Source organism: Hyla sarda, chromosome 3 (assembly GCF_029499605.1).
Source record: "Hyla sarda isolate aHylSar1 chromosome 3, aHylSar1.hap1, whole genome shotgun sequence".
Taxonomy (NCBI): domain Eukaryota; kingdom Metazoa; phylum Chordata; class Amphibia; order Anura; family Hylidae; genus Hyla; species Hyla sarda.
The window spans coordinates 3676644-3698070 of NC_079191.1; the positions used below are offsets into that span (position 1 = coordinate 3676644).

General features: G+C 46.8%; 39 non-coding genes across 39 annotated transcripts; 24 read left to right on the top strand and 15 right to left on the bottom strand.

Annotated features, from left to right (window-relative positions):
* Positions 1–727: 727 nt before the first annotated feature.
* On the bottom strand, positions 728–801 carry TRNAN-GUU (transfer RNA asparagine (anticodon GUU)). Its single transcript has one exon. It is a non-coding gene; the product is annotated as a tRNA-Asn (tRNA).
* Positions 802–1243: 442 nt separating this feature from the next.
* Positions 1244–1315, top strand: TRNAG-UCC (transfer RNA glycine (anticodon UCC)). Its single transcript has one exon. It is a non-coding gene; the product is annotated as a tRNA-Gly (tRNA).
* A 341-nt stretch (positions 1316–1656) lies between these two features.
* On the top strand, positions 1657–1729 carry TRNAA-AGC (transfer RNA alanine (anticodon AGC)). The gene has a single exon. It is a non-coding gene; the product is annotated as a tRNA-Ala (tRNA).
* Positions 1730–1821: 92 nt separating this feature from the next.
* TRNAY-GUA (transfer RNA tyrosine (anticodon GUA)) lies at positions 1822–1908 on the top strand. Its single transcript is given in 2 exon segments — positions 1822–1858; positions 1873–1908. It is a non-coding gene; the product is annotated as a tRNA-Tyr (tRNA).
* Positions 1909–2139: 231 nt separating this feature from the next.
* TRNAN-GUU (transfer RNA asparagine (anticodon GUU)) lies at positions 2140–2213 on the bottom strand. The gene has a single exon. It is a non-coding gene; the product is annotated as a tRNA-Asn (tRNA).
* A 460-nt stretch (positions 2214–2673) lies between these two features.
* On the top strand, positions 2674–2745 carry TRNAG-UCC (transfer RNA glycine (anticodon UCC)). The gene has a single exon. It is a non-coding gene; the product is annotated as a tRNA-Gly (tRNA).
* An 815-nt stretch (positions 2746–3560) lies between these two features.
* Positions 3561–3634, bottom strand: TRNAN-GUU (transfer RNA asparagine (anticodon GUU)). Its single transcript has one exon. It is a non-coding gene; the product is annotated as a tRNA-Asn (tRNA).
* A 442-nt stretch (positions 3635–4076) lies between these two features.
* TRNAG-UCC (transfer RNA glycine (anticodon UCC)) lies at positions 4077–4148 on the top strand. Its single transcript has one exon. It is a non-coding gene; the product is annotated as a tRNA-Gly (tRNA).
* Positions 4149–4963: 815 nt separating this feature from the next.
* TRNAN-GUU (transfer RNA asparagine (anticodon GUU)) lies at positions 4964–5037 on the bottom strand. Its single transcript has one exon. It is a non-coding gene; the product is annotated as a tRNA-Asn (tRNA).
* A 442-nt stretch (positions 5038–5479) lies between these two features.
* On the top strand, positions 5480–5551 carry TRNAG-UCC (transfer RNA glycine (anticodon UCC)). The gene has a single exon. It is a non-coding gene; the product is annotated as a tRNA-Gly (tRNA).
* An 814-nt stretch (positions 5552–6365) lies between these two features.
* On the bottom strand, positions 6366–6439 carry TRNAN-GUU (transfer RNA asparagine (anticodon GUU)). The gene has a single exon. It is a non-coding gene; the product is annotated as a tRNA-Asn (tRNA).
* Positions 6440–6881: 442 nt separating this feature from the next.
* Positions 6882–6953, top strand: TRNAG-UCC (transfer RNA glycine (anticodon UCC)). The gene has a single exon. It is a non-coding gene; the product is annotated as a tRNA-Gly (tRNA).
* An 816-nt stretch (positions 6954–7769) lies between these two features.
* On the bottom strand, positions 7770–7843 carry TRNAN-GUU (transfer RNA asparagine (anticodon GUU)). The gene has a single exon. It is a non-coding gene; the product is annotated as a tRNA-Asn (tRNA).
* A 442-nt stretch (positions 7844–8285) lies between these two features.
* TRNAG-UCC (transfer RNA glycine (anticodon UCC)) lies at positions 8286–8357 on the top strand. Its single transcript has one exon. It is a non-coding gene; the product is annotated as a tRNA-Gly (tRNA).
* Positions 8358–8690: 333 nt separating this feature from the next.
* Positions 8691–8763, top strand: TRNAA-AGC (transfer RNA alanine (anticodon AGC)). The gene has a single exon. It is a non-coding gene; the product is annotated as a tRNA-Ala (tRNA).
* Positions 8764–9173: 410 nt separating this feature from the next.
* On the bottom strand, positions 9174–9247 carry TRNAN-GUU (transfer RNA asparagine (anticodon GUU)). The gene has a single exon. It is a non-coding gene; the product is annotated as a tRNA-Asn (tRNA).
* A 460-nt stretch (positions 9248–9707) lies between these two features.
* On the top strand, positions 9708–9779 carry TRNAG-UCC (transfer RNA glycine (anticodon UCC)). The gene has a single exon. It is a non-coding gene; the product is annotated as a tRNA-Gly (tRNA).
* Positions 9780–10594: 815 nt separating this feature from the next.
* Positions 10595–10668, bottom strand: TRNAN-GUU (transfer RNA asparagine (anticodon GUU)). The gene has a single exon. It is a non-coding gene; the product is annotated as a tRNA-Asn (tRNA).
* A 442-nt stretch (positions 10669–11110) lies between these two features.
* TRNAG-UCC (transfer RNA glycine (anticodon UCC)) lies at positions 11111–11182 on the top strand. Its single transcript has one exon. It is a non-coding gene; the product is annotated as a tRNA-Gly (tRNA).
* A 333-nt stretch (positions 11183–11515) lies between these two features.
* TRNAA-AGC (transfer RNA alanine (anticodon AGC)) lies at positions 11516–11588 on the top strand. The gene has a single exon. It is a non-coding gene; the product is annotated as a tRNA-Ala (tRNA).
* Positions 11589–11998: 410 nt separating this feature from the next.
* TRNAN-GUU (transfer RNA asparagine (anticodon GUU)) lies at positions 11999–12072 on the bottom strand. The gene has a single exon. It is a non-coding gene; the product is annotated as a tRNA-Asn (tRNA).
* Positions 12073–12514: 442 nt separating this feature from the next.
* TRNAG-UCC (transfer RNA glycine (anticodon UCC)) lies at positions 12515–12586 on the top strand. Its single transcript has one exon. It is a non-coding gene; the product is annotated as a tRNA-Gly (tRNA).
* Positions 12587–12918: 332 nt separating this feature from the next.
* TRNAA-AGC (transfer RNA alanine (anticodon AGC)) lies at positions 12919–12991 on the top strand. The gene has a single exon. It is a non-coding gene; the product is annotated as a tRNA-Ala (tRNA).
* A 410-nt stretch (positions 12992–13401) lies between these two features.
* TRNAN-GUU (transfer RNA asparagine (anticodon GUU)) lies at positions 13402–13475 on the bottom strand. Its single transcript has one exon. It is a non-coding gene; the product is annotated as a tRNA-Asn (tRNA).
* Positions 13476–13917: 442 nt separating this feature from the next.
* On the top strand, positions 13918–13989 carry TRNAG-UCC (transfer RNA glycine (anticodon UCC)). Its single transcript has one exon. It is a non-coding gene; the product is annotated as a tRNA-Gly (tRNA).
* A 333-nt stretch (positions 13990–14322) lies between these two features.
* Positions 14323–14395, top strand: TRNAA-AGC (transfer RNA alanine (anticodon AGC)). The gene has a single exon. It is a non-coding gene; the product is annotated as a tRNA-Ala (tRNA).
* Positions 14396–14805: 410 nt separating this feature from the next.
* Positions 14806–14879, bottom strand: TRNAN-GUU (transfer RNA asparagine (anticodon GUU)). Its single transcript has one exon. It is a non-coding gene; the product is annotated as a tRNA-Asn (tRNA).
* A 451-nt stretch (positions 14880–15330) lies between these two features.
* On the top strand, positions 15331–15402 carry TRNAG-UCC (transfer RNA glycine (anticodon UCC)). The gene has a single exon. It is a non-coding gene; the product is annotated as a tRNA-Gly (tRNA).
* Positions 15403–15742: 340 nt separating this feature from the next.
* On the top strand, positions 15743–15815 carry TRNAA-AGC (transfer RNA alanine (anticodon AGC)). Its single transcript has one exon. It is a non-coding gene; the product is annotated as a tRNA-Ala (tRNA).
* A 92-nt stretch (positions 15816–15907) lies between these two features.
* TRNAY-GUA (transfer RNA tyrosine (anticodon GUA)) lies at positions 15908–15994 on the top strand. Its single transcript is given in 2 exon segments — positions 15908–15944; positions 15959–15994. It is a non-coding gene; the product is annotated as a tRNA-Tyr (tRNA).
* A 231-nt stretch (positions 15995–16225) lies between these two features.
* On the bottom strand, positions 16226–16299 carry TRNAN-GUU (transfer RNA asparagine (anticodon GUU)). The gene has a single exon. It is a non-coding gene; the product is annotated as a tRNA-Asn (tRNA).
* Positions 16300–16759: 460 nt separating this feature from the next.
* TRNAG-UCC (transfer RNA glycine (anticodon UCC)) lies at positions 16760–16831 on the top strand. Its single transcript has one exon. It is a non-coding gene; the product is annotated as a tRNA-Gly (tRNA).
* Positions 16832–17647: 816 nt separating this feature from the next.
* Positions 17648–17721, bottom strand: TRNAN-GUU (transfer RNA asparagine (anticodon GUU)). Its single transcript has one exon. It is a non-coding gene; the product is annotated as a tRNA-Asn (tRNA).
* Positions 17722–18163: 442 nt separating this feature from the next.
* TRNAG-UCC (transfer RNA glycine (anticodon UCC)) lies at positions 18164–18235 on the top strand. The gene has a single exon. It is a non-coding gene; the product is annotated as a tRNA-Gly (tRNA).
* Positions 18236–18580: 345 nt separating this feature from the next.
* Positions 18581–18653, top strand: TRNAA-AGC (transfer RNA alanine (anticodon AGC)). The gene has a single exon. It is a non-coding gene; the product is annotated as a tRNA-Ala (tRNA).
* Positions 18654–19063: 410 nt separating this feature from the next.
* Positions 19064–19137, bottom strand: TRNAN-GUU (transfer RNA asparagine (anticodon GUU)). The gene has a single exon. It is a non-coding gene; the product is annotated as a tRNA-Asn (tRNA).
* A 451-nt stretch (positions 19138–19588) lies between these two features.
* Positions 19589–19660, top strand: TRNAG-UCC (transfer RNA glycine (anticodon UCC)). The gene has a single exon. It is a non-coding gene; the product is annotated as a tRNA-Gly (tRNA).
* Positions 19661–20476: 816 nt separating this feature from the next.
* Positions 20477–20550, bottom strand: TRNAN-GUU (transfer RNA asparagine (anticodon GUU)). The gene has a single exon. It is a non-coding gene; the product is annotated as a tRNA-Asn (tRNA).
* Positions 20551–20992: 442 nt separating this feature from the next.
* Positions 20993–21064, top strand: TRNAG-UCC (transfer RNA glycine (anticodon UCC)). The gene has a single exon. It is a non-coding gene; the product is annotated as a tRNA-Gly (tRNA).
* Positions 21065–21427: the final 363 nt, after the last annotated feature.

Consider the following 21427-nt stretch of genomic DNA (forward strand, 5'->3'; position numbering starts at 1 on the left):
CATTACAATGCTCCTCCCATTACAATGCTCCTCCCAAAAGGGTCCCATGGCTCTAGAGCCTCATCTGCTACATAACAACTTTCTTGTCCTAAGTATTAAGCCACGCGAAGCTCTGTAAACATCCCAGTCTTAGTCTTCTAATGTCAAAAATATTTTGACACTTAAAAAAAAAAAAAAAAAAAAATTTCAAACAGTTACAGAGATTGATCAGTGGATTGCGTGGCTAAATGCGTGGGTCAGACATGGGGGATTAGCTCAAATGGTAGAGCGCTCGCTTAGCATGCGAGAGGTAGCGGGATCGATGCCTGCATCCTCCAAAAACTTTTTGACTTTTTCAAACATCTTTTTAGCTAATGCTCATGGCACTCTTAGCCAAGCCAAAGAGTTGCACACACCCGGCTTTGCCAATCCTTCGATAGCTCAGCTGGTAGAGCGGAGGACTGTAGTAGAACAATCGGCAATCCTTAGGTCGCTGGTTCGATTCTGGCTCGAAGGACATTTTTTTGGGGGGTATGTTTTCATTTGGGATGTTTCAAGCTGCTGAAACACACACACTTCCGCTGACCCCTACTCTTAACACTAGAAACACCCTTTCCAGAGAGGTCTCCCGTCAACATTGGGACTTTAAAACAGGCACAGAGACCAAGCTTTCAGTTGAGAGCACATCTAAGGATCGCCAAAGAACCACCTTTAGCTGTGACGTGCAACCAAATCAAAAAGGGGACCTCGTCCCTGGGTGGGCTTGAACCACCAACCTTTCGGTTAACAGCCGAACGCGCTAACCAATTGCGCCACAGAGACAACGGTGCTGCATACTCGTGACTAGGCACAAGCGAAAACCCAAATGCTGGTCTCCAGGTGGACTTCAGCCCATAACAATCGGCTTTTAAGCTAAACTTGCTGAAACGGCAGAGACCGCCTTCCCGCTAGCAGCTTGACAGGAACCAGAGGGTAGTTATGCTTCTCATCTCCTTTACAGACAGAAGCAGAGTGGCACAGCGGAAGCGTGCTGGGCCCATAACCCAGAGGTCGATGGATCGAAACCATCCTCTGCTAAGCAATCAATTTTACTGTTTCCACCATTGTAATTGAGGCAAGTTCGTTTCTAGGCCAACCCATTGTTCCTCTTCTTTGGAGGTGTTTTAAGGTCTTTGTGAACGAATTTTGCTCTTCATGGTAGCAGAAGTAGTCAGTCTAAGCCATGCGAATCACTGACATCACCGACATCACAGCTGTCAAAGAAGCGTTGGTGGTATAGTGGTAAGCATAGCTGCCTTCCAAGCAGTTGACCCGGGTTCGATTCCCGGCCAACGCATTTCTTTCAAGGTTTTGTCACCTGTCTCCTATGCTTGCTCTTTCATGGTAAAAAATTTTGCAGCTAGAAGCACCCTTTCAGCTCCTTACATTACAATGCTCCTCCCATTACAATGCTCCTCCCAAAAGGGTCCCAGGGCTCTAGAGCCTCATCTGCTACATAACAACTTTCTTGTCCTAAGTATTAAGCCACGCGAAGCTCTGTAAACATCCCAGTCTTAGTCTTCTAATGTCAAAAATATTTTGACACTTAAAAAAAAAAAAATAAAAAATAAAAAAAAGTTTCAAACAGTTACAGAGATTGATCAGTGGATTGCGTGGCTAAATGCGTGGGTCAGACATGGGGGATTAGCTCAAATGGTAGAGCGCTCGCTTAGCATGCGAGAGGTAGCGGGATCGATGCCCGCATCCTCCAAAAACTTTTTGACTTTTTCAAACATCTTTTTAGCTAATGCTCATGGCACTCTTAGCCAAGCCAAAGAGTTGCACACACCCAGCTTTGCCAATCCTTCGATAGCTCAGCTGGTAGAGCGGAGGACTGTAGTAGAACAATCGGCAATCCTTAGGTCGCTGGTTCGATTCCGGCTCGAAGGACATTTTTTTGGGGGGTATGTTTTCATTTGGGATGTTTCAAGCTGCTGAAACACACACACTTCCGCTGACCCCTACTCTTAACACTAGAAACACCCTTTCCAGAGAGGTCTCCCGTCAACATTGGGACTTTAAAACAGGCACAGAGACCAAGCTTTCAGTTGAGAGCACATCTAAGGCTCGCCAAAGAACCACCTTTAGCTGTGACGTGCAACCAAATCAAAAAGGGGACCTCGTCCCTGGGTGGGCTTGAACCACCAACCTTTCGGTTAACAGCCGAACGCGCTAACCGATTGCGCCACAGAGACAACGGTGCTGCATGCTCGTGACTAGGCACAAGCGAAAACCCAAATGCTGGTCTCCAGGTGGACTTCAGCCCATAACAATCGGCTTTTAAGCTAAACTTGCTGAAACGGCAGAGACCGCCTTCCCGCTAGCAGCTTGACAGGAACCAGAGGGTAGTTATGCTTCTCATCTCCTTTACAGACAGAAGCAGAGTGGCGCAGCGGAAGCGTGCTGGGCCCATAACCCAGAGGTCGATGGATCGAAACCATCCTCTGCTAAGCAATCAATTTTACTGTTTCCACCATTGTAATTGAGGCAAGTTCGTTTCTAGGCCAACGCATTGTTCCTCTTCTTTGGAGGTGTTTTAAGGTCTTTGTGAACGAATTTTGCTCTTCATGATAGCAGAAGTAGTCAGTCTAAGCCATGCGAATCACAGACGTCACCGACATCACCGACATCACCGACATCACAGCTGTCAAAGAAGCGTTGGTGGTATAGTGGTAAGCATAGCTGCCTTCCAAGCAGTTGACCCGGGTTCGATTCCCGGCCAACGCATTTCTTTCAAGGTTTTGTCACCTGTCTCCTATGCTTGCTCTTTCATGGTAAAAAATTTTGCAGCTAGAAGCACCCTTTCAGCTCCTTACATTACAATGCTCCTCCCATTACAATGCTCCTCCCAAAAGGGTCCCATGGCTCTAGAGCCTCATCTGCTACATAACAACTTTCTTGTCCTAAGTATTAAGCCACGCGAAGCTCTGTAAACATCCCAGTCTTAGTCTTCTAATGTCAAAAATATTTTGACACTTAAAAAAAAAAAAAAAAAAAAATTTCAAACAGTTACAGAGATTGATCAGTGGATTGCGTGGCTAAATGCGTGGGTCAGACATGGGGGATTAGCTCAAATGGTAGAGCGCTCGCTTAGCATGCGAGAGGTAGCGGGATCGATGCCTGCATCCTCCAAAAACTTTTTGACTTTTTCAAACATCTTTTTAGCTAATGCTCATGGCACTCTTAGCCAAGCCAAAGAGTTGCACACACCCGGCTTTGCCAATCCTTCGATAGCTCAGCTGGTAGAGCGGAGGACTGTAGTAGAACAATCGGCAATCCTTAGGTCGCTGGTTCGATTCTGGCTCGAAGGACATTTTTTTGGGGGGTATGTTTTCATTTGGGATGTTTCAAGCTGCTGAAACACACACACTTCCGCTGACCCCTACTCTTAACACTAGAAACACCCTTTCCAGAGAGGTCTCCCGTCAACATTGGGACTTTAAAACAGGCACAGAGACCAAGCTTTCAGTTGAGAGCACATCTAAGGATCGCCAAAGAACCACCTTTAGCTGTGACGTGCAACCAAATCAAAAAGGGGACCTCGTCCCTGGGTGGGCTTGAACCACCAACCTTTCGGTTAACAGCCGAACGCGCTAACCAATTGCGCCACAGAGACAACGGTGCTGCATACTCGTGACTAGGCACAAGCGAAAACCCAAATGCTGGTCTCCAGGTGGACTTCAGCCCATAACAATCGGCTTTTAAGCTAAACTTGCTGAAACGGCAGAGACCGCCTTCCCGCTAGCAGCTTGACAGGAACCAGAGGGTAGTTATGCTTCTCATCTCCTTTACAGACAGAAGCAGAGTGGCGCAGCGGAAGCGTGCTGGGCCCATAACCCAGAGGTCGATGGATCGAAACCATCCTCTGCTAAGCAATCAATTTTACTGTTTCCACCATTGTAATTGAGGCAAGTTCGTTTCTAGGCCAACCCATTGTTCCTCTTCTTTGGAGGTGTTTTAAGGTCTTTGTGAACGAATTTTGCTCTTCATGGTAGCAGAAGTAGTCAGTCTAAGCCATGCGAATCACTGACATCACCGACATCACAGCTGTCAAAGAAGCGTTGGTGGTATAGTGGTAAGCATAGCTGCCTTCCAAGCAGTTGACCCGGGTTCGATTCCCGGCCAACGCATTTCTTTCAAGGTTTTGTCACCTGTCTCCTATGCTTGCTCTTTCATGGTAAAAAATTTTGCAGCTAGAAGCACCCTTTCAGCTCCTTACATTACAATGCTCCTCCCATTACAATGCTCCTCCCAAAAGGGTCCCAGGGCTCTAGAGCCTCATCTGCTACATAACAACTTTCTTGTCCTAAGTATTAAGCCACGCGAAGCTCTGTAAACATCCCAGTCTTAGTCTTCTAATGTCAAAAATATTTTGACACTTAAAAAAAAAAAAAAAAAAAAATTTCAAACAGTTACAGAGATTGATCAGTGGATTGCGTGGCTAAATGCGTGGGTCAGACATGGGGGATTAGCTCAAATGGTAGAGCGCTCGCTTAGCATGCGAGAGGTAGCGGGATCGATGCCTGCATCCTCCAAAAACTTTTTGACTTTTTCAAACATCTTTTTAGCTAATGCTCATGGCACTCTTAGCCAAGCCAAAGAGTTGCACACACCCGGCTTTGCCAATCCTTCGATAGCTCAGCTGGTAGAGCGGAGGACTGTAGTAGAACAATCGGCAATCCTTAGGTCGCTGGTTCGATTCTGGCTCGAAGGACATTTTTTTGGGGGGTATGTTTTCATTTGGGATGTTTCAAGCTGCTGAAACACACACACTTCCGCTGACCCCTACTCTTAACACTAGAAACACCCTTTCCAGAGAGGTCTCCCGTCAACATTGGGACTTTAAAACAGGCACAGAGACCAAGCTTTCAGTTGAGAGCACATCTAAGGCTCGCCAAAGAACCACCTTTAGCTGTGACGTGCAACCAAATCAAAAAGGGGACCTCGTCCCTGGGTGGGCTTGAACCACCAACCTTTCGGTTAACAGCCGAACGCGCTAACCGATTGCGCCACAGAGACAACGGTGCTGCATGCTCGTGACTAGGCACAAGCGAAAACCCAAATGCTGGTCTCCAGGTGGACTTCAGCCCATAACAATCGGCTTTTAAGCTAAACTTGCTGAAACGGCAGAGACCGCCTTCCCGCTAGCAGCTTGACAGGAACCAGAGGGTAGTTATGCTTCTCATCTCCTTTACAGACAGAAGCAGAGTGGCGCAGCGGAAGCGTGCTGGGCCCATAACCCAGAGGTCGATGGATCGAAACCATCCTCTGCTAAGCAATCAATTTTACTGTTTCCACCATTGTAATTGAGGCAAGTTCGTTTCTAGGCCAACGCATTGTTCCTCTTCTTTGGAGGTGTTTTAAGGTCTTTGTGAACGAATTTTGCTCTTCATGATAGCAGAAGTAGTCAGTCTAAGCCATGCGAATCACTGACATCACCGACATCACAGCTGTCAAAGAAGCGTTGGTGGTATAGTGGTAAGCATAGCTGCCTTCCAAGCAGTTGACCCGGGTTTGATTCCCGGCCAACGCATTTCTTTCAAGGTTTTGTCACCTGTCTCCTATGCTTGCTCTTTCATGGTAAAAAATTTTGCAGCTAGAAGCACCCTTTCAGCTCCTTACATTACAATGCTCCTCCCATTACAATGCTCCTCCCAAAAGGGTCCCATGGCTCTAGAGCCTCATCTGCTACATAACAACTTTCTTGTCCTAAGTATTAAGCCACGCGAAGCTCTGTAAACATCCCAGTCTTAGTCTTCTAATGTCAAAAATATTTTGACACTTAAAAAAAAAAAAAAAAAAAATTTCAAACAGTTACAGAGATTGATCAGTGGATTGCGTGGCTAAATGCGTGGGTCAGACATGGGGGATTAGCTCAAATGGTAGAGCGCTCGCTTAGCATGCGAGAGGTAGCGGGATCGATGCCTGCATCCTCCAAAAACTTTTTGACTTTTTCAAACATCTTTTTAGCTAATGCTCATGGCACTCTTAGCCAAGCCAAAGAGTTGCACACACCCGGCTTTGCCAATCCTTCGATAGCTCAGCTGGTAGAGCGGAGGACTGTAGTAGAACAATCGGCAATCCTTAGGTCGCTGGTTCGATTCTGGCTCGAAGGACATTTTTTTGGGGGGTATGTTTTCATTTGGGATGTTTCAAGCTGCTGAAACACACACACTTCCGCTGACCCCTACTCTTAACACTAGAAACACCCTTTCCAGAGAGGTCTCCCGTCAACATTGGGACTTTAAAACAGGCACAGAGACCAAGCTTTCAGTTGAGAGCACATCTAAGGATCGCCAAAGAACCACCTTTAGCTGTGACGTGCAACCAAATCAAAAAGGGGACCTCGTCCCTGGGTGGGCTTGAACCACCAACCTTTCGGTTAACAGCCGAACGCGCTAACCAATTGCGCCACAGAGACAACGGTGCTGCATACTCGTGACTAGGCACAAGCGAAAACCCAAATGCTGGTCTCCAGGTGGACTTCAGCCCATAACAATCGGCTTTTAAGCTAAACTTGCTGAAACGGCAGAGACCGCCTTCCCGCTAGCAGCTTGACAGGAACCAGAGGGTAGTTATGCTTCTCATCTCCTTTACAGACAGAAGCAGAGTGGCGCAGCGGAAGCGTGCTGGGCCCATAACCCAGAGGTCGATGGATCGAAACCATCCTCTGCTAAGCAATCAATTTTACTGTTTCCACCATTGTAATTGAGGCAAGTTCGTTTCTAGGCCAACCCATTGTTCCTCTTCTTTGGAGGTGTTTTAAGGTCTTTGTGAACGAATTTTGCTCTTCATGGTAGCAGAAGTAGTCAGTCTAAGCCATGCGAATCACTGACATCACCGACATCACAGCTGTCAAAGAAGCGTTGGTGGTATAGTGGTAAGCATAGCTGCCTTCCAAGCAGTTGACCCGGGTTCGATTCCCGGCCAACGCATTTCTTTCAAGGTTTTGTCACCTGTCTCCTATGCTTGCTCTTTCATGGTAAAAAATTTTGCAGCTAGAAGCACCCTTTCAGCTCCTTACATTACAATGCTCCTCCCATTACAATGCTCCTCCCAAAAGGGTCCCAGGGCTCTAGAGCCTCATCTGCTACATAACAACTTTCTTGTCCTAAGTATTAAGCCACGCGAAGCTCTGTAAACATCCCAGTCTTAGTCTTCTAATGTCAAAAATATTTTGACACTTAAAAAAAAAAAAAAAAAAAAAATTTCAAACAGTTACAGAGATTGATCAGTGGATTGCGTGGCTAAATGCGTGGGTCAGACATGGGGGATTAGCTCAAATGGTAGAGCGCTCGCTTAGCATGCGAGAGGTAGCGGGATCGATGCCTGCATCCTCCAAAAACTTTTTGACTTTTTCAAACATCTTTTTAGCTAATGCTCATGGCACTCTTAGCCAAGCCAAAGAGTTGCACACACCCGGCTTTGCCAATCCTTCGATAGCTCAGCTGGTAGAGCGGAGGACTGTAGTAGAACAATCGGCAATCCTTAGGTCGCTGGTTCGATTCTGGCTCGAAGGACATTTTTTTGGGGGGTATGTTTTCATTTGGGATGTTTCAAGCTGCTGAAACACACACACTTCCGCTGACCCCTACTCTTAACACTAGAAACACCCTTTCCAGAGAGGTCTCCCGTCAACATTGGGACTTTAAAACAGGCACAGAGACCAAGCTTTCAGTTGAGAGCACATCTAAGGCTCGCCAAAGAACCACCTTTAGCTGTGACGTGCAACCAAATCAAAAAGGGGACCTCGTCCCTGGGTGGGCTTGAACCACCAACCTTTCGGTTAACAGCCGAACGCGCTAACCGATTGCGCCACAGAGACAACGGTGCTGCATGCTCGTGACTAGGCACAAGCGAAAACCCAAATGCTGGTCTCCAGGTGGACTTCAGCCCATAACAATCGGCTTTTAAGCTAAACTTGCTGAAACGGCAGAGACCGCCTTCCCGCTAGCAGCTTGACAGGAACCAGAGGGTAGTTATGCTTCTCATCTCCTTTACAGACAGAAGCAGAGTGGCGCAGCGGAAGCGTGCTGGGCCCATAACCCAGAGGTCGATGGATCGAAACCATCCTCTGCTAAGCAATCAATTTTACTGTTTCCACCATTGTAATTGAGGCAAGTTCGTTTCTAGGCCAACGCATTGTTCCTCTTCTTTGGAGGTGTTTTAAGGTCTTTGTGAACGAATTTTGCTCTTCATGATAGCAGAAGTAGTCAGTCTAAGCCATGCGAATCACTGACATCACCGACATCACAGCTGTCAAAGAAGCGTTGGTGGTATAGTGGTAAGCATAGCTGCCTTCCAAGCAGTTGACCCGGGTTCGATTCCCGGCCAACGCATTTCTTTCAAGGTTTTGTCACCTGTCTCCTATGCTTGCTCTTTCATGGTAAAAAATTTTGCAGCTAGAAGCACCCTTTCAGCTCCTTACATTACAATGCTCCTCCCATTACAATGCTCCTCCCAAAAGGGTCCCATGGCTCTAGAGCCTCATCTGCTACATAACAACTTTCTTGTCCTAAGTATTAAGCCACGCGAAGCTCTGTAAACATCCCAGTCTTAGTCTTCTAATGTCAAAAATATTTTGACACTTAAAAAAAAAAAAAAAAAAAAAATTTCAAACAGTTACAAAGATTGATCAGTGGATTGCGTGGCTAAATGCGTGGGTCAGACATGGGGGATTAGCTCAAATGGTAGAGCGCTCGCTTAGCATGCGAGAGGTAGCAGGATCGATGCCTGCATCCTCCAAAAACTTTTTGACTTTTTCAAACATCTTTTTAGCTAATGCTCATGGCACTCTTAGCCAAGCCAAAGAGTTGCACACACCCGGCTTTGCCAATCCTTCGATAGCTCAGCTGGTAGAGCGGAGGACTGTAGTAGAACAATCGGCAATCCTTAGGTCGCTGGTTCGATTCTGGCTCGAAGGACATTTTTTTGGGGGGTATGTTTTCATTTGGGATGTTTCAAGCTGCTGAAACACACACACTTCCGCTGACCCCTACTCTTAACACTAGAAACACCCTTTCCAGAGAGGTCTCCCGTCAACATTGGGACTTTAAAACAGGCACAGAGACCAAGCTTTCAGTTGAGAGCACATCTAAGGCTCGCCAAAGAACCACCTTTAGCTGTGACGTGCAACCAAATCAAAAAGGGGACCTCGTCCCTGGGTGGGCTTGAACCACCAACCTTTCGGTTAACAGCCGAACGCGCTAACCGATTGCGCCACAGAGACAACGGTGCTGCATGCTCGTGACTAGGCACAAGCGAAAACCCAAATGCTGGTCTCCAGGTGGACTTCAGCCCATAACAATCGGCTTTTAAGCTAAACTTGCTGAAACGGCAGAGACCGCCTTCCCGCTAGCAGCTTGACAGGAACCAGAGGGTAGTTATGCTTCTCATCTCCTTTACAGACAGAAGCAGAGTGGCGCAGCGGAAGCGTGCTGGGCCCATAACCCAGAGGTCGATGGATCGAAACCATCCTCTGCTAAGCAATCAATTTTACTGTTTCCACCATTGTAATTGAGGCAAGTTCGTTTCTAGGCCAACGCATTGTTCCTCTTCTTTGGAGGTGTTTTAAGGTCTTTGTGAACGAATTTTGCTCTTCATGATAGCAGAAGTAGTCAGTCTAAGCCATGCGAATCACAGACGTCACCGACATCACCGACATCACCGACATCACAGCTGTCAAAGAAGCGTTGGTGGTATAGTGGTAAGCATAGCTGCCTTCCAAGCAGTTGACCCGGGTTCGATTCCCGGCCAACGCATTTCTTTCAAGGTTTTGTCACCTGTCTCCTATGCTTGCTCTTTCATGGTAAAAAATTTTGCAGCTAGAAGCACCCTTTCAGCTCCTTACATTACAATGCTCCTCCCATTACAATGCTCCTCCCAAAAGGGTCCCAGGGCTCTAGAGCCTCATCTGCTACATAACAACTTTCTTGTCCTAAGTATTAAGCCACGCGAAGCTCTGTAAACATCCCAGTCTTAGTCTTCTAATGTCAAAAATATTTTGACACTTAAAAAAAAAAAAAAAAAAAAATTTCAAACAGTTACAGAGATTGATCAGTGGATTGCGTGGCTAAATGCGTGGGTCAGACATGGGGGATTAGCTCAAATGGTAGAGCGCTCGCTTAGCATGCGAGAGGTAGCGGGATCGATGCCTGCATCCTCCAAAAACTTTTTGACTTTTTCAAACATCTTTTTAGCTAATGCTCATGGCACTCTTAGCCAAGCCAAAGAGTTGCACACACCCGGCTTTGCCAATCCTTCGATAGCTCAGCTGGTAGAGCGGAGGACTGTAGTAGAACAATCGGCAATCCTTAGGTCGCTGGTTCGATTCTGGCTCGAAGGACATTTTTTTGGGGGGTATGTTTTCATTTGGGATGTTTCAAGCTGCTGAAACACACACACTTCCGCTGACCCCTACTCTTAACACTAGAAACACCCTTTCCAGAGAGGTCTCCCGTCAACATTGGGACTTTAAAACAGGCACAGAGACCAAGCTTTCAGTTGAGAGCACATCTAAGGCTCGCCAAAGAACCACCTTTAGCTGTGACGTGCAACCAAATCAAAAAGGGGACCTCGTCCCTGGGTGGGCTTGAACCACCAACCTTTCGGTTAACAGCCGAACGCGCTAACCGATTGCGCCACAGAGACAACGGTGCTGCATGCTCGTGACTAGGCACAAGCGAAAACCCAAATGCTGGTCTCCAGGTGGACTTCAGCCCATAACAATCGGCTTTTAAGCTAAACTTGCTGAAACGGCAGAGACCGCCTTCCCGCTAGCAGCTTGACAGGAACCAGAGGGTAGTTATGCTTCTCATCTCCTTTACAGACAGAAGCAGAGTGGCGCAGCGGAAGCGTGCTGGGCCCATAACCCAGAGGTCGATGGATCGAAACCATCCTCTGCTAAGCAATCAATTTTACTGTTTCCACCATTGTAATTGAGGCAAGTTCGTTTCTAGGCCAACGCATTGTTCCTCTTCTTTGGAGGTGTTTTAAGGTCTTTGTGAACGAATTTTGCTCTTCATGATAGCAGAAGTAGTCAGTCTAAGCCATGCGAATCACTGACATCACCGACATCACAGCTGTCAAAGAAGCGTTGGTGGTATAGTGGTAAGCATAGCTGCCTTCCAAGCAGTTGACCAGGGTTCGATTCCCGGCCAACGCATTTCTTTCAAGGTTTTGTCACCTGTCTCCTATGCTTGCTCTTTCATGGTAAAAAATTTTGCAGCTAGAAGCACCCTTTCAGCTCCTTACATTACAATGCTCCTCCCATTACAATGCTCCTCCCAAAAGGGTCCCATGGCTCTAGAGCCTCATCTGCTACATAACAACTTTCTTGTCCTAAGTATTAAGCCACGCGAAGCTCTGTAAACATCCCAGTCTTAGTCTTCTAATGTCAAAAATATTTTGACACTTAAAAAAAAAAAAAAAAAAAAAATTTCAAACAGTTACAAAGATTGATCAGTGGATTGCGTGGCTAAATGCGTGGGTCAGACATGGGGGATTAGCTCAAATGGTAGAGCGCTCGCTTAGCATGCGAGAGGTAGCAGGATCGATGCCTGCATCCTCCAAAAACTTTTTGACTTTTTCAAACATCTTTTTAGCTAATGCTCATGGCACTCTTAGCCAAGCCAAAGAGTTGCACACACCCGGCTTTGCCAATCCTTCGATAGCTCAGCTGGTAGAGCGGAGGACTGTAGTAGAACAATCGGCAATCCTTAGGTCGCTGGTTCGATTCTGGCTCGAAGGACATTTTTTTGGGGGGTATGTTTTCATTTGGGATGTTTCAAGCTGCTGAAACACACACACTTCCGCTGACCCCTACTCTTAACACTAGAAACACCCTTTCCAGAGAGGTCTCCCGTCAACATTGGGACTTTAAAACAGGCACAGAGACCAAGCTTTCAGTTGAGAGCACATCTAAGGCTCGCCAAAGAACCACCTTTAGCTGTGACGTGCAACCAAATCAAAAAGGGGACCTCGTCCCTGGGTGGGCTTGAACCACCAACCTTTCGGTTAACAGCCGAACGCGCTAACCGATTGCGCCACAGAGACAACGGTGCTGCATGCTCGTGACTAGGCACAAGCGAAAACCCAAATGCTGGTCTCCAGGTGGACTTCAGCCCATAACAATCGGCTTTTAAGCTAAACTTGCTGAAACGGCAGAGACCGCCTTCCCGCTAGCAGCTTGACAGGAACCAGAGGGTAGTTATGCTTCTCATCTCCTTTACAGACAGAAGCAGAGTGGCGCAGCGGAAGCGTGCTGGGCCCATAACCCAGAGGTCGATGGATCGAAACCATCCTCTGCTAAGCAATCAATTTTACTGTTTCCACCATTGTAATTGAGGCAAGTTCGTTTCTAGGCCAACGCATTGTTCCTCTTCTTTGGAGGTGTTTTAAGGTCTTTGTGAACGAATTTTGCTCTTCATGATAGCAGAAGTAGTCAGTCTAAGCCATGCGAATCACTGACATCACCGACATCACAGCTGTCAAAGAAGCGTTGGTGGTATAGTGGTAAGCATAGCTGCCTTCCAAGCAGTTGACCCGGGTTCGATTCCCGGCCAACGCATTTCTTTCAAGGTTTTGTCACCTGTCTCCTATGCTTGCTCTTTCATGGTAAAAAATTTTGCAGCTAGAAGCACCCTTTCAGCTCCTTACATTACAATGCTCCTCCCATTACAATGCTCCTCCCAAAAGGGTCCCATGGCTCTAGAGCCTCATCTGCTACATAACAACTTTCTTGTCCTAAGTATTAAGCCACGCGAAGCTCTGTAAACATCCCAGTCTTAGTCTTCTAATGTCAAAAATATTTTGACACTTAAAAAAAAAAAAAAAAAAAAATTTCAAACAGTTACAGAGATTGATCAGTGGATTGCGTGGCTAAATGCGTGGGTCAGACATGGGGGATTAGCTCAAATGGTAGAGCGCTCGCTTAGCATGCGAGAGGTAGCAGGATCGATGCCTGCATCCTCCAAAAACTTTTTGACTTTTTCAAACATCTTTTTAGCTAATGCTCATGGCACTCTTAGCCAAGCCAAAGAGTTGCACACACCCGGCTTTGCCAATCCTTCGATAGCTCAGCTGGTAGAGCGGAGGACTGTAGTAGAACAATCGGCAATCCTTAGGTCGCTGGTTCGATTCTGGCTTGAAGGACATTTTTTTGGGGGGTATGTTTTCATTTGGGATGTTTCAAGCTGCTGAAACACACACACTTCCGCTGACCCCTACTCTTAACACTAGAAACACCCTTTCCAGAGAGGTCTCCCGTCAACATTGGGACTTTAAAACAGGCACAGAGACCAAGCTTTCAGTTGAGAGCACATCTAAGGCTCGCCAAAGAACCACCTTTAGCTGTGACGTGCAACCAAATCAAAAAGGGGACCTCGTCCCTGGGTGGGCTTGAACCACCAACCTTTCGGTTAACAGCCGAACGCGCTAACCGATTGCGCCACAGAGACAACGGTGCTGCATGCTCGTGACTAGGCACAAGCGAAAACCCAAATGCTGGTCTCCAGGTGGACTTCAGCCCATAACAATCGGCTTTTAAGCTAAACTTGCTGAAACGGCAGAGACCGCCTTCCCGCTAGCAGCTTGACAGGAACCAGAGGGTAGTTATGCTTCTCATCTCCTTTACAGACAGAAGCAGAGTGGCGCAGCGGAAGCGTGCTGGGCCCATAACCCAGAGGTCGATGGATCGAAACCATCCTCTGCTAAGCAATCAATTTTACTGTTTCCACCATTGTAATTGAGGCAAGTTCGTTTCTAGGCCAACGCATTGTTCCTCTTCTTTGGAGGTGTTTTAAGGTCTTTGTGAACGAATTTTGCTCTTCATGATAGCAGAAGTAGTCAGTCTAAGCCATGCGAATCACTGACATCACCGACATCACAGCTGTCAAAGAAGCGTTGGTGGTATAGTGGTAAGCATAGCTGCCTTCCAAGCAGTTGACCCGGGTTCGATTCCCGGCCAACGCATTTCTTTCAAGGTTTTGTCACCTGTCTCCTATGCTTGCTCTTTCATGGTAAAAAATTTTGCAGCTAGAAGCACCCTTTCAGCTCCTTACATTACAATGCTCCTCCCATTACAATGCTCCTCCCAAAAGGGTCCCATGGCTCTAGAGCCTCATCTGCTACATAACAACTTTCTTGTCCTAAGTATTAAGCCACGCGAAGCTCTGTAAACATCCCAGTCTTAGTCTTCTAATGTCAAAAATATTTTGACACTTAAAAAAAAAAAAAAAAAAAAAATTTCAAACAGTTACAGAGATTGATCAGTGGATTGCGTGGCTAAATGCGTGGGTCAGACATGGGGGATTAGCTCAAATGGTAGAGCGCTCGCTTAGCATGCGAGAGGTAGCAGGATCGATGCCTGCATCCTCCAAAAACTTTTTGACTTTTTCAAACATCTTTTTAGCTAATGCTCATGGCACTCTTAGCCAAGCCAAAGAGTTGCACACACCCGGCTTTGCCAATCCTTCGATAGCTCAGCTGGTAGAGCGGAGGACTGTAGTAGAACAATCGGCAATCCTTAGGTCGCTGGTTCGATTCTGGCTCGAAGGACATTTTTTTTGGGGGTATGTTTTCATTTGGGATGTTTCAAGCTGCTGAAACACACACACTTCCGCTGACCCCTACTCTTAACACTAGAAACACCCTTTCCAGAGAGGTCTCCCGTCAACATTGGGACTTTAAAACAGGCACAGAGACCAAGCTTTCAGTTGAGAGCACATCTAAGGCTCGCCAAAGAACCACCTTTAGCTGTGACGTGCAACCAAATCAAAAAGGGGACCTCGTCCCTGGGTGGGCTTGAACCACCAACCTTTCGGTTAACAGCCGAACGCGCTAACCGATTGCGCCACAGAGACAACGGTGCTGCATGCTCGTGACTAGGCACAAGCGAAAACCCAAATGCTGGTCTCCAGGTGGACTTCAGCCCATAACAATCGGCTTTTAAGCTAAACTTGCTGAAACGGCAGAGACCGCCTTCCCGCTAGCAGCTTGACAGGAACCAGAGGGTAGTTATGCTTCTCATCTCCTTTACAGACAGAAGCAGAGTGGCGCAGCGGAAGCGTGCTGGGCCCATAACCCAGAGGTCGATGGATCGAAACCATCCTCTGCTAAGCAATCAATTTTACTGTTTCCACCATTGTAATTGAGGCAAGTTCGTTTCTAGGCCAACGCATTGTTCCTCTTCTTTGGAGGTGTTTTAAGGTCTTTGTGAACGAATTTTGCTCTTCATGATAGCAGAAGTAGTCAGTCTAAGCCATGCGAATCACAGACGTCACCGACATCACCGACATCACAGCTGTCAAAGAAGCGTTGGTGGTATAGTGGTAAGCATAGCTGCCTTCCAAGCAGTTGACCTGGGTTCGATTCCCGGCCAACGCATTTCTTTCAAGGTTTTGTCACCTGTCTCCTATGCTTGCTCTTTCATGGTAAAAAATTTTGCAGCTAGAAGCACCCTTTCAGCTCCTTACATTACAATGCTCCTCCCATTACAATGCTCCTCCCAAAAGGGTCCCATGGCTCTAGAGCCTCATCTGCTACATAACAACTTTCTTGTCCTAAGTATTAAGCCACGCGAAGCTCTGTAAACATTCCAGTCTTAGTCTTCTAATGTCAAAAATATTTTGACACTTAAAAAAAAAAAAAATAAAATAAAAAAAAGTTTCAAACAGTTACAGAGATTGATCAGTGGATTGCGTGGCTAAATGCGTGGGTCAGACATGGGGGATTAGCTCAAATGGTAGAGCGCTCGCTTAGCATGCGAGAGGTAGCGGGATCGATGCCCGCATCCTCCAAAAACTTTTTGACTTTTTCAAACATCTTTTTAGCTAATGCTCATGGCACTCTTAGCCAAGCCAAAGAGTTGCACACACCCAGCTTTGCCAATCCTTCGATAGCTCAGCTGGTAGAGCGGAGGACTGTAGTAGAACAATCGGCAATCCTTAGGTCGCTGGTTCGATTCCGGCTCGAAGGACATTTTTTTGGGGGGTATGTTTTCATTTGGGATGTTTCAAGCTGCTGAAACACACACACTTCCGCTGACCCCTACTCTTAACACTAGAAACACCCTTTCCAGAGAGGTCTCCCGTCAACATTGGGACTTTAAAACAGGCACAGAGACCAAGCTTTCAGTTGAGAGCACATCTAAGGCTCGCCAAAGAACCACCTTTAGCTGTGACGTGCAACCAAATCAAAAAGGGGACCTCGTCCCTGGGTGGGCTTGAACCACCAACCTTTCGGTTAACAGCCGAACGCGCTAACCGATTGCGCCACAGAGACAACGGTGCTGCATGCTCGTGACTAGGCACAAGCGAAAACCCAAATGCTGGTCTCCAGGTGGACTTCAGCCCATAACAATCGGCTTTTAAGCTAAACTTGCTGAAACGGCAGAGACCGCCTTCCCGCTAGCAGCTTGACAGGAACCAGAGGGTAGTTATGCTTCTCATCTCCTTTACAGACAGAAGCAGAGTGGCGCAGCGGAAGCGTGCTGGGCCCATAACCCAGAGGTCGATGGATCGAAACCATCCTCTGCTAAGCAATCAATTTTACTGTTTCCACCATTGTAATTGAGGCAAGTTCGTTTCTAGGCCAACGCATTGTTCCTCTTCTTTGGAGGTGTTTTAAGGTCTTTGTGAACGAATTTTGCTCTTCATGATAGCAGAAGTAGTCAGTCTAAGCCATGCGAATCACAGACGTCACCGACATCACCGACATCACCGACATCACAGCTGTCAAAGAAGCGTTGGTGGTATAGTGGTAAGCATAGCTGCCTTCCAAGCAGTTGACCCGGGTTCGATTCCCGGCCAACGCATTTCTTTCAAGGTTTTGTCACCTGTCTCCTATGCTTGCTCTTTCATGGTAAAAAATTTTGCAGCTAGAAGCACCCTTTCAGCTCCTTACATTACAATGCTCCTCCCATTACAATGCTCCTCCCAAAAGGGTCCCATGGCTCTAGAGCCTCATCTGCTACATAACAACTTTCTTGTCCTAAGTATTAAGCCACGCGAAGCTCTGTAAACATCCCAGTCTTAGTCTTCTAATGTCAAAAATATTTTGACACTTAAAAAAAAAAAAAAAAAAAAAATTTCAAACAGTTACAGAGATTGATCAGTGGATTGCGTGGCTAAATGCGTGGGTCAGACATGGGGGATTAGCTCAAATGGTAGAGCGCTCGCTTAGCATGCGAGAGGTAGCGGGATCGATGCCTGCATCCTTCAAAAACTTTTTGACTTTTTCAAACATCTTTTTAGCTAATGCTCATGGCACTCTTAGCCAAGCCAAAGAGTTGCACACACCCGGCTTTGCCAATCCTTCGATAGCTCAGCTGGTAGAGCGGAGGACTGTAGTAGAACAATCGGCAATCCTTAGGTCGCTGGTTCGATTCTGGCTCGAAGGACATTTTTTTGGGGGGTATGTTTTCATTTGGGATGTTTCAAGCTGCTGAAACACACACACTTCCGCTGACCCCTACTCTTAACACTAGAAACACCCTTTCCAGAGAGGTCTCCCGTCAACATTGGGACTTTAAAACAGGCACAGAGACCAAGCTTTCAGTTGAGAGCACATCTAAGGCTCGCCTAAGAACCACCTTTAGCTGTGACGTGCAACCAAATCAAAAAGGGGACCTCGTCCCTGGGTGGGCTTGAACCACCAACCTTTCGGTTAACAGCCGAACGCGCTAACCGATTGCGCCACAGAGACAACGGTGCTGCATACTCGTGACTAGGCACAAGCGAAAACCCAAATGCTGGTCTCCAGGTGGACTTCAGCCCATAACAATCGGCTTTTAAGCTAAACTTGCTGAAACGGCAGAGACCGCCTTCCCGCTAGCAGCTTGACAGGAACCAGAGGGTAGTTATGCTTCTCATCTCCTTTACAGACAGAAGCAGAGTGGCGCAGCGGAAGCGTGCTGGGCCCATAACCCAGAGGTCGATGGATCGAAACCATCCTCTGCTAAGCAATCAATTTTACTGTTTCCACCATTGTAATTGAGGCAAGTTCGTTTCTAGGCCAACCCATTGTTCCTCTTCTTTGGAGGTGTTTTAAGGTCTTTGTGAACGAATTTTGCTCTTCATGATAGCAGAAGTAGTCAGTCTAAGCCATGCGAATCACTGACATCACCGACATCACAGCTGTCAAAGAAGCGTTGGTGGTATAGTGGTAAGCATAGCTGCCTTCCAAGCAGTTGACCCGGGTTCGATTCCCGGCCAACGCATTTCTTTCAAGGTTTTGTCACCTGTCTCCTATGCTTGCTCTTTCATGGTAAAAAATTTTGCAGCTAGAAGCACCCTTTCAGCTCCTTACATTACAATGCTCCTCCCATTACAATGCTCCTCCCAAAAGGGTCCCAGGGCTCTAGAGCCTCATCTGCTACATAACAACTTTCTTGTCCTAAGTATTAAGCCACGCGAAGCTCTGTAAACATCCCAGTCTTAGTCTTCTAATGTCAAAAATATTTTGACACTTAAAAAAAAAAAAAAAAAAAAAATTTCAAACAGTTACAGAGATTGATCAGTGGATTGCGTGGCTAAATGCGTGGCTAAATGCGTGGGTCAGACATGGGGGATTAGCTCAAATGGTAGAGCGCTCGCTTAGCATGCGAGAGGTAGCAGGATCGATGCCTGCATCCTCCAAAAACTTTTTGACTTTTTCAAACATCTTTTTAGCTAATGCTCATGGCACTCTTAGCCAAGCCAAAGAGTTGCACACACCCGGCTTTGCCAATCCTTCGATAGCTCAGCTGGTAGAGCGGAGGACTGTAGTAGAACAATCGGCAATCCTTAGGTCGCTGGTTCGATTCTGGCTCGAAGGACATTTTTTTGGGGGGTATGTTTTCATTTGGGATGTTTCAAGCTGCTGAAACACACACACTTCCGCTGACCCCTACTCTTAACACTAGAAACACCCTTTCCAGAGAGGTCTCCCGTCAACATTGGGACTTTAAAACAGGCACAGAGACCAAGCTTTCAGTTGAGAGCACATCTAAGGCTCGCCAAAGAACCACCTTTAGCTGTGACGTGCAACCAAATCAAAAAGGGGACCTCGTCCCTGGGTGGGCTTGAACCACCAACCTTTCGGTTAACAGCCGAACGCGCTAACCGATTGCGCCACAGAGACAACGGTGCTGCATGCTCGTGACTAGGCACAAGCGAAAACCCAAATGCTGGTCTCCAGGTGGACTTCAGCCCATAACAATCGGCTTTTAAGCTAAACTTGCTGAAACGGCAGAGACCGCCTTCCCGCTAGCAGCTTGACAGGAACCAGAGGGTAGTTATGCTTCTCATCTCCTTTACAGACAGAAGCAGAGTGGCGCAGCGGAAGCGTGCTGGGCCCATAACCCAGAGGTCGATGGATCGAAACCATCCTCTGCTAAGCAATCAATTTTACTGTTTCCACCATTGTAATTGAGGCAAGTTCGTTTCTAGGCCAACGCATTGTTCCTCTTCTTTGGAGGTGTTTTAAGGTCTTTGTGAACGAATTTTGCTCTTCATGATAGCAGAAGTAGTCAGTCTAAGCCATGCGAATCACAGACGTCACCGACATCACCGACATCACAGTTGTCAAAGAAGCGTTGGTGGTATAGTGGTAAGCATAGCTGCCTTCCAAGCAGTTGACCCGGGTTCGATTCCCGGCCAACGCATTTCTTTCAAGGTTTTGTCACCTGTCTCCTATGCTTGCTCTTTCATGGTAAAAAATTTTGCAGCTAGAAGCACCCTTTCAGCTCCTTACATTACAATGCTCCTCCCATTACAATGCTCCTCCCAAAAGGGTCCCATGGCTCTAGAGCCTCATCTGCTACATAACAACTTTCTTGTCCTAAGTATTAAGCCACGCGAAGCTCTGTAAACATCCCAGTCTTAGTCTTCTAATGTCAAAAATATTTTGACACTTAAAAAAAAAAAAAAAAAAAAAATTTCAAACAGTTACAGAGATTGATCAGTGGATTGCGTGGCTAAATGCGTGGGTCAGACATGGGGGATTAGCTCAAATGGTAGAGCGCTCGCTTAGCATGCGAGAGGTAGCAGGATCGATGCCCGCATCCTCCAAAAACTTTTTGACTTTTTCAAACATCTTTTTAGCTAATGCTCATGGCACTCTTAGCCAAGCCAAAGAGTTGCACACACCCGGCTTTGCCAATCCTTCGATAGCTCAGCTGGTAGAGCGGAGGACTGTAGTAGAACAATCGGCAATCCTTAGGTCGCTGGTTCGATTCTGGCTCGAAGGACATTTTTTTGGGGGGTATGTTTTCATTTGGGATGTTTCAAGCTGCTGAAACACACACACTTCCGCTGACCCCTACTCTTAACACTAGAAACACCCTTTCCAGAGAGGTCTCCCGTCAACATTGGGACTTTAAAACAGGCACAGAGACCAAGCTTTCAGTTGAGAGCACATCTAAGGCTCGCCAAAGAACCACCTTTAGCTGTGACGTGCAACCAAATCAAAAAGGGGACCTCGTCCCTGGGTGGGCTTGAACCACCAACCTTTCGGTTAACAGCCGAACGCGCTAACCGATTGCGCCACAGAGACAACGGTGCTGCATGCTCGTGACTAGGCACAAGCGAAAACCCAAATGCTGGTCTCCAGGTGGACTTCAGCCCATAACAATCGGCTTTTAAGCTAAACTTGCTGAAACGGCAGAGACCGCCTTCCCGCTAGCAGCTTGACAGGAACCAGAGGGTAGTTATGCTTCTCATCTCCTTTACAGACAGAAGCAGAGTGGCGCAGCGGAAGCGTGCTGGGCCCATAACCCAGAGGTCGATGGATCGAAACCATCCTCTGCTAAGCAATCAATTTTACTGTTTCCACCATTGTAATTGAGGCAAGTTCGTTTCTAGGCCAACGCATTGTTCCTCTTCTTTGGAGGTGTTTTAAGGTCTTTGTGAACGAATTTTGCTCTTCATGATAGCAGAAGTAGTCAGTCTAAGCCATGCGAATCACCGACATCACCGACATCACAGCTGTCAAAGAAGCGTTGGTGGTATAGTGGTAAGCATAGCTGCCTTCCAAGCAGTTGACCCGGGTTCGATTCCCGGCCAACGCATTTCTTTCAAGGTTTTGTCACCTGTCTCCTATGCTTGCTCTTTCATGGTAAAAAATTTTGCAGCTAGAAGCACCCTTTCAGCTCCTTACATTACAATGCTCCTCCCATTACAATGCTCCTCCCAAAAGGGTCCCATGGCTCTAGAGCCTCATCTGCTACATAACAACTTTCTTGTCCTAAGTATTAAGCCACGCGAAGCTCTGTAAACATCCCAGTCTTAGTCTTCTAATGTCAAAAATATTTTGACACTTAAAAAAAAAAAAAAAAAAAAAATTTCAAACAGTTACAGAGATTGATCAGTGGATTGCGTGGCTAAATGCGTGGGTCAGACATGGGGGATTAGCTCAAATGGTAGAGCGCTCG